Source organism: Magnolia sinica, chromosome 17 (genome assembly GCF_029962835.1).
Source record: "Magnolia sinica isolate HGM2019 chromosome 17, MsV1, whole genome shotgun sequence".
Lineage (NCBI taxonomy): Eukaryota > Viridiplantae > Streptophyta > Magnoliopsida > Magnoliales > Magnoliaceae > Magnolia > Magnolia sinica.
Window position 1 is genome coordinate 68,724,609 of NC_080589.1, and position 6,000 is coordinate 68,730,608.

The 6,000-nt window shown below is 39.4% G+C and overlaps 1 protein-coding gene across 4 annotated transcripts in view; it reads right to left on the bottom strand.

Annotated features, from left to right (window-relative positions):
• The window catches only part of LOC131231691 (probable serine/threonine-protein kinase BSK3), a 36,446-nt gene extending 32,246 nt beyond the window's left edge, over window positions 1–4,200 (bottom strand). For 2 of the 4 annotated variants that reach the window (XM_058227981.1, XM_058227978.1), the window contains exons 1-2: window positions 3,848–4,200; window positions 3,620–3,688 (exon numbers count right to left, since the gene is read on the bottom strand). The gene's annotated coding sequence lies outside the window, so the exon portion shown is untranslated. Of the gene's footprint in view, window positions 1–3,619 lie in introns of all 4 variants that reach the window. The other 2 variants (XM_058227980.1, XM_058227979.1) reach the window with 1 other exon arrangement.
• Between the last annotated feature and the right edge of the window lie 1,800 nt (window positions 4,201–6,000).

The following is a 6,000-nucleotide window of genomic DNA, read 5'->3' on the forward strand; positions in this document are numbered from 1 at the left end:
GATATAGAGGAAGTCATGGTGGTCGCAGTCGTGGTGGACGATTTAAGGGGAGGTTGCTTTGATATTAGAAATACTTGGGGAAGTCGTGGTGGAGGAGGGGGCACATGTGGTCGTGGTGGAGGGGGCACATTGTGAGCTTAACAACACAGTTGATATATGTTGGGACCTCACTAGTAAGCTAATTTGGACTAATCAAGTTTGATCTTCTGATGGCAGTTCTAGGGCTATGTAGTCAAGCCCATCTCAGCTCATTCTGAATCAAGTATGGTAGGTGATACAACTACGTTGTCCAAAGATGAGTATGCCAAATTGTAAAAGGATCATTCCAACCATGTGTCTTCTTCCACTGCTACTCTTACTTAATCAAGTATGATATGTCTTGCATCTCTGAAAATGTTCCCCGGGTTACTAATTTTGGACTTCATAGCATACGATCGGTAAGCATGGTATTTTGCCTCAGTTACATGTCAACTCTCATTTCTTCCGTAACATTAGTTGATGGTACCTAAATTTGTGTCTCTGGGTTGAGTATTGCTTATCCTTCACCATTTCTTCCATCGACATCATCATTATATATTCCAAAATTTTCTACAAGTCTATTGTCAATAAGCAAACTAGATCCTTAAGGGCTATGCAGTCAAGCCCATCTCAGCTCATTCTGAATTGAGTACGGTAGGTGATACAACTACATTGTCCAAAGATGAGTATGCTGAATTGTAAAAAGATTGTTCCAACCATGTGTCTTCTTCCACTACTACTCCTACTCAATCAAGTATGATATGTCTTGCGTCCTCTAAAAATGTTCCCTGGGTTAATAATCCTGGACATCATACCATATGATCAGTAAGCATAGTATTTTGCCTTAGTTAGAAACGTCTACTCTCATTTCTTCCGTAAAATTAGTTGATGGTACTTAAATGTGTCTCTGGGTTGAGAATTGCTTGTCCTACACAATTTCTTCCATTGACATCAACATTATATATTCCTAAATTTCCTCTGAGTCTATTGTCAATAAGCAAACTAGATCCTTAAACCGTTCCATTACATTTTCTCTCTCCTATTGTGGATTTCAAGATTTAAAGATGGGGAAGACGATTGGTGGAGGACATAAAGCAAATAATCTTTATTATCACAACAATAGATAAATTGGAGTTGCGCTACAAATGGATATCTCACCTTATTAGAAACATTATGGGATTTGTTGCCCTCCATTAAATAGTTTAAATAGTCTTGTTACATCGTTATCTTGTGTGTCTGAGTTAGAATCTGAAGCTTGCAAATTAAGCAAGCATCATGTCGCAATCAAGGGACCTTCCTAAGGAACGTATTCGAAGGGAGACTATTCCAATACAAACTCCTATCGGATGACTTCTATCGAAATAATCACTCTCATATCAACTTCTATTGATTCGACTACCATAGAAAAGGAAAAAAAAAAAAAAAGAAGCATCTTTCCCTTAGCCCTTGGTGTATGTATGTCGCTTGCAAATGACACAGTTTTCATTGACAATGCGAGGAAGGGAGTAAACATGAAGCTAGAACCATGGATAGATGCTTTGGAATCTAAAGGTTCTAAAATTAGTCAGACTAAAATGGAGTATATAGAATGCAACTTTAGTAACAACAAAAGTGGAACCAAGGAATTAGTAAAGATTGTTGACCAAGTATCCCAAATGACCATTTTTTATATCTTAGGTCAACAACTCATGGGGGTAGAGAGATTGAGAAGTGTATTACTCGTAGAATTCAAGCTGGGAGGAAAAAGTGGAGATGTGCTTCCAGAGTTTTATATGATCGTTCCATACTAATCAAACCTATGGGGAAATTTTATAGGATAGCTATTAGACCAGCCATGGATAGAAGTAGAACAATTAAATAACAACTTGTTCATAGGATAAGTGTAGCTAAAATGAGAATGATTAGATAGATGAGTGGCAAGACAAGGAAGGATAGAATTGGGAATGAATTCATTTGAGGGTGAATTGATTCAAATTGAAGACCAAGAACTGTTAGTCAGAACGGGTGAATTGATTCAAATTGAAGGCTATAAAGGGCAAGGGGAATGCCCAAAAGCATGTGGGGGGATGTACTAAGAAAAGACTTGATGAACTGTGGTTTAACTAAGGTATTGTCCTCGATAGAGTGAGATGGAGGAATAGGATTCATTAGGTGGGCCCCAAATAGTTGGATAAGGCTTAGATGATGATGATGAAAAAGAACACTTTAGACCCAAACCAATCATACCCGATTTCTAGACAAGCCTAACATGGTGCGCTCGAACCACGCCCAAAATTTAAACAGGTCTGGGAAAAAAGGATCTGTAACTGCCTAAATTGGGCCAGATCCATGAGATACCCACGGGTCCAGTTACTTGTTAACAGCCCTATGAGTGAGGCTGCAGTGCTGCCATCTGGACTGTTGATCTAATGGGCATCACTATGCATGAACCATGCCCTAGAAATTTCCCAGATTGAAATATAATATAATCGCCACACACACACACACACACACACACAAAAGAAGAAGAAGAAGAAGAAGAAGAAGAAGAAAGAAAGAAAGAAAGAAAGAAAAGAAAGAGAAAAAAGATCACATAACCCACTACCTAATGACATACTGTCAATCTGATGGGCCCCACTCTAGATGAACTGGGCCCCACAAATTTCCCAGATCGAACAACTACATGACCCCATACCAGAGGATGCACAGTATCACCACCCCGAAGTTTGTACAAGTGAGTCCCACAGTTCATTGATTCAGCCGTTGATCTGATAAGCCTCACAGTGGATGGCCATGCCCAAAAACTTCCCAGATTGAGATATCCTGGGGCCATCCAATCTTTCACCCTTTCCCATCAAATCAGAACAATCGCTATATTCTTTTACTTTCTAAATGCAGGTTACTGATTGAAGGGCCAAAATTGTCCCATCAGTCTAAAACACTTATTAATTAGTCTGTCCACAAATGCAGATCAAATTCACGGATCATGGAACCAATCCTAGAAAATTAACAGACAGTTTGGAGATCCAAACCAGTTATCTGAGAGGCCCAACTATAGACTGATCATGCCCCCAGAAAATTTCCAGATTGAACAATCCTGGTCATCCATTCTCCAGCCTTTTCCTTCCGAATCATGATCATTCCTATATTCTTTTCTTAACCTTCTATTTGTAGGTCATGGATCAAGGGCTAATATTGGCCCCACCAGCCTAATACTCATTTATCAGTCTCCTCGTCTATAGATGAGGGTTGAATTCACCGATATTGGAACTAATCCTAGGAAATTAGGAGACAGTTCAGTTATACTACCGAAAAGAAGAAAACCAACATATATCATCTAATCTCAATTCCAAAAGTAGAGAAATATTCCCACCCAATGTTTTTTTATGCATATTCCACCCTCTTTCTTTTTGGTACTTCGACAGTCTACTTTTGACACTAATCTAATACCAAAAAGTCGAAAAAAAAAAGAAAAAAAGGTGCACGCATAAAAAAGATGAGGGCTTGGATATCAAAATTACAGAAAATACTGCCAAAATTTAAAATATCTAATTAATTCCTATTTAACACTCATAAAAATTCAAAGAAAAATCCAAAATATGAAAAAGAATTACAAAAATACCTAAACCGATCCTCCTTGTCGCCGCAAAATCCTAACCACTCACTGACGCCAGAATCTCCACGAAGATTCCTACCAGAATCAAATCAACCAGACGAGAATCAGATCTCCAAGTCCCTAAACCCCTCTCCATACCATTTTCGCACCAAAAACCCTAAATCCAGCTCCAAAAACCACTTCCGATGCTCAAAAAACAACCATAAAAACCGGAAAATCCCTCGAAATACAGACCAGATCAGAGGTCCAGCTGCTCCGAACCTGGAAATCCGATCGCCGAAAGCTTAATAGGATCAAAGGCTCGAGAATCGTTATTTCTGTGGACGATATTTTCTGAGGTCTTCAAGGCGATCGGATCTCATCTCATCGTCTTCTTCTTCTGTCCGTCTTCTCTACTGCCGTTTATTCTATTTTGCCCTCTTTTTTTATAATATTCACCGACATGCCATCTTTTAAAAACCCTAGAAATCGGAGTATTTTATTTGGGGTATTTTGGTGTATTTTTCTCAATTTTGAGGGCTTATATTTATCATTTTCCACCGCCAATTGGATTGTGTTGAATTCGTCTTCTCGACTTGCATTTAAAAGGTTAGTCTTCTCTCTCCCAACAGTGAATAGTTCAGACTCTTCTTTAGAGATAGCTATAGTGTGAGTTCACCATCATTTTTTAAATTATTTTGCATGTTCACCGTACACGTGGAAGAAATTTAGGGACATCCAGACCGTAAAAATCATTTTTATAATCTTATATATATATTATTTGAAATAATAAAATAAAAAACATTCCTCTGCAATATTTTGAAAATATTACTTTAACATCCGTTGATTGAAATCTTAGTTTTGACGGATAAAGTATCTTCTCGGTTGTGGCCAATAACAATGGGCCTCACAATTTTAACGGTATAGATTGGTCTAACTTTTTTCCACTTGTATGGCTCTGGAGTCACCTCTATCTTAGAGATGGTGGGTAACTATCACCGTAGCCAATTCCTTCTTCAGACCTTTGTATTTGAGATCGTATGATAGTCTGCAGAGTATATTATGTTGTACTCCTGCATAGATTGTTCTTATCCAGTTGGCGTCGGTAAATGTCAATCTAGACCGTGGGAATCAAGAGTTCCACTTTGGATTGTGTCTTAGATAAATATTTTCACTGTAATAGACAATCCACCGTCCGTGTCATGACATTAATAGGACACTCAAAAGAAGGACGGTCAAAGAAAATCTGGTGATTAGGGGTCTATAAGCAGCGTTTGGTTGAGAAACAGCTTAGATGGTGATCAATAAGTAGGTTGTAAGAACGTATAAAGGACCTACGATTTAGATTCTTTGAAGTAACAAATGAATCATTTCTAGGAAAGATCAACGGTCCAAATTCCGTGGATAAGACCGGATGGTTAGGATCGTCTAATAGTTTTCAATTATGTCCTATGATTCATCTGGATTGGGGTCCATAATTTGGATAGTCTGGATTGATATTCTAATGTGTAAATGGAAGGTAGCTAAGTGCAGGAGTATGATTTAACGTGCTCCACCGAGTATGAAACGATCTCTCTTCATAATTTCCCACACCCACACTCCCGCCGCAATCATTCAGATTTATCCATCTTTTATTTATTTTTATTTTTAAAAAAATATTGGTAGCCGCGGCTCGGTCCCGCATGCCGACCGCTACAGCTGGCTTGTCGGCCGATACGCGTTTATCGGCCGATACGTACTTTGTGAGGGGAATGATTCCGTTAAAGACCTCGGTGGCACGCTCTATGTAGAACCAACCTCCCACCGTACACGTGGAAGATTGGAAGGTGGATTAGGACCACAAAACTACTGAATCTTATCTGCAATGGACCAAGGTTTGAAATCCATATTGGTCTGATGATCATAACCATCGGATCAGTGTCCTTTAAATGGACGGATAAAAAAATGTATTTTCAATCCACCGTCCTAGCCATCTGATTAATAGCGCCTGTGGACCTTGGGCTATACACGGTATGGACAACTGAATGGACGGTCATTATTCACTATCGTGTTGGCCACTTGTGCGGTGGGAGGTAGGGTGTATGGGAGCTACGATGGGGTATTTTCAAAAGAAGGTATTATACCGGACGTTTGCTCGAGGCTCTGCAGGCTTACCAAATCTGCTAGCTCCTTGGCCTGTAGTGATGATCAGGACCGTTCATCTAGGTGTATCAACTGTAGATGGTTTGTATGGAACAAATCTCACAGTTCAGTAATCACTGAACAGTGGAATTTTTCCCACATTGACTATATACGATAAGTACCTCTAGATGAACGGTATGGATCTTCCTGTGGTGGGGCCGGATGCCCAAGCCGATTGACGAACCTTGCCACCAACCTAGGTCCATGCAATTTCTCCAGAAGAGGGA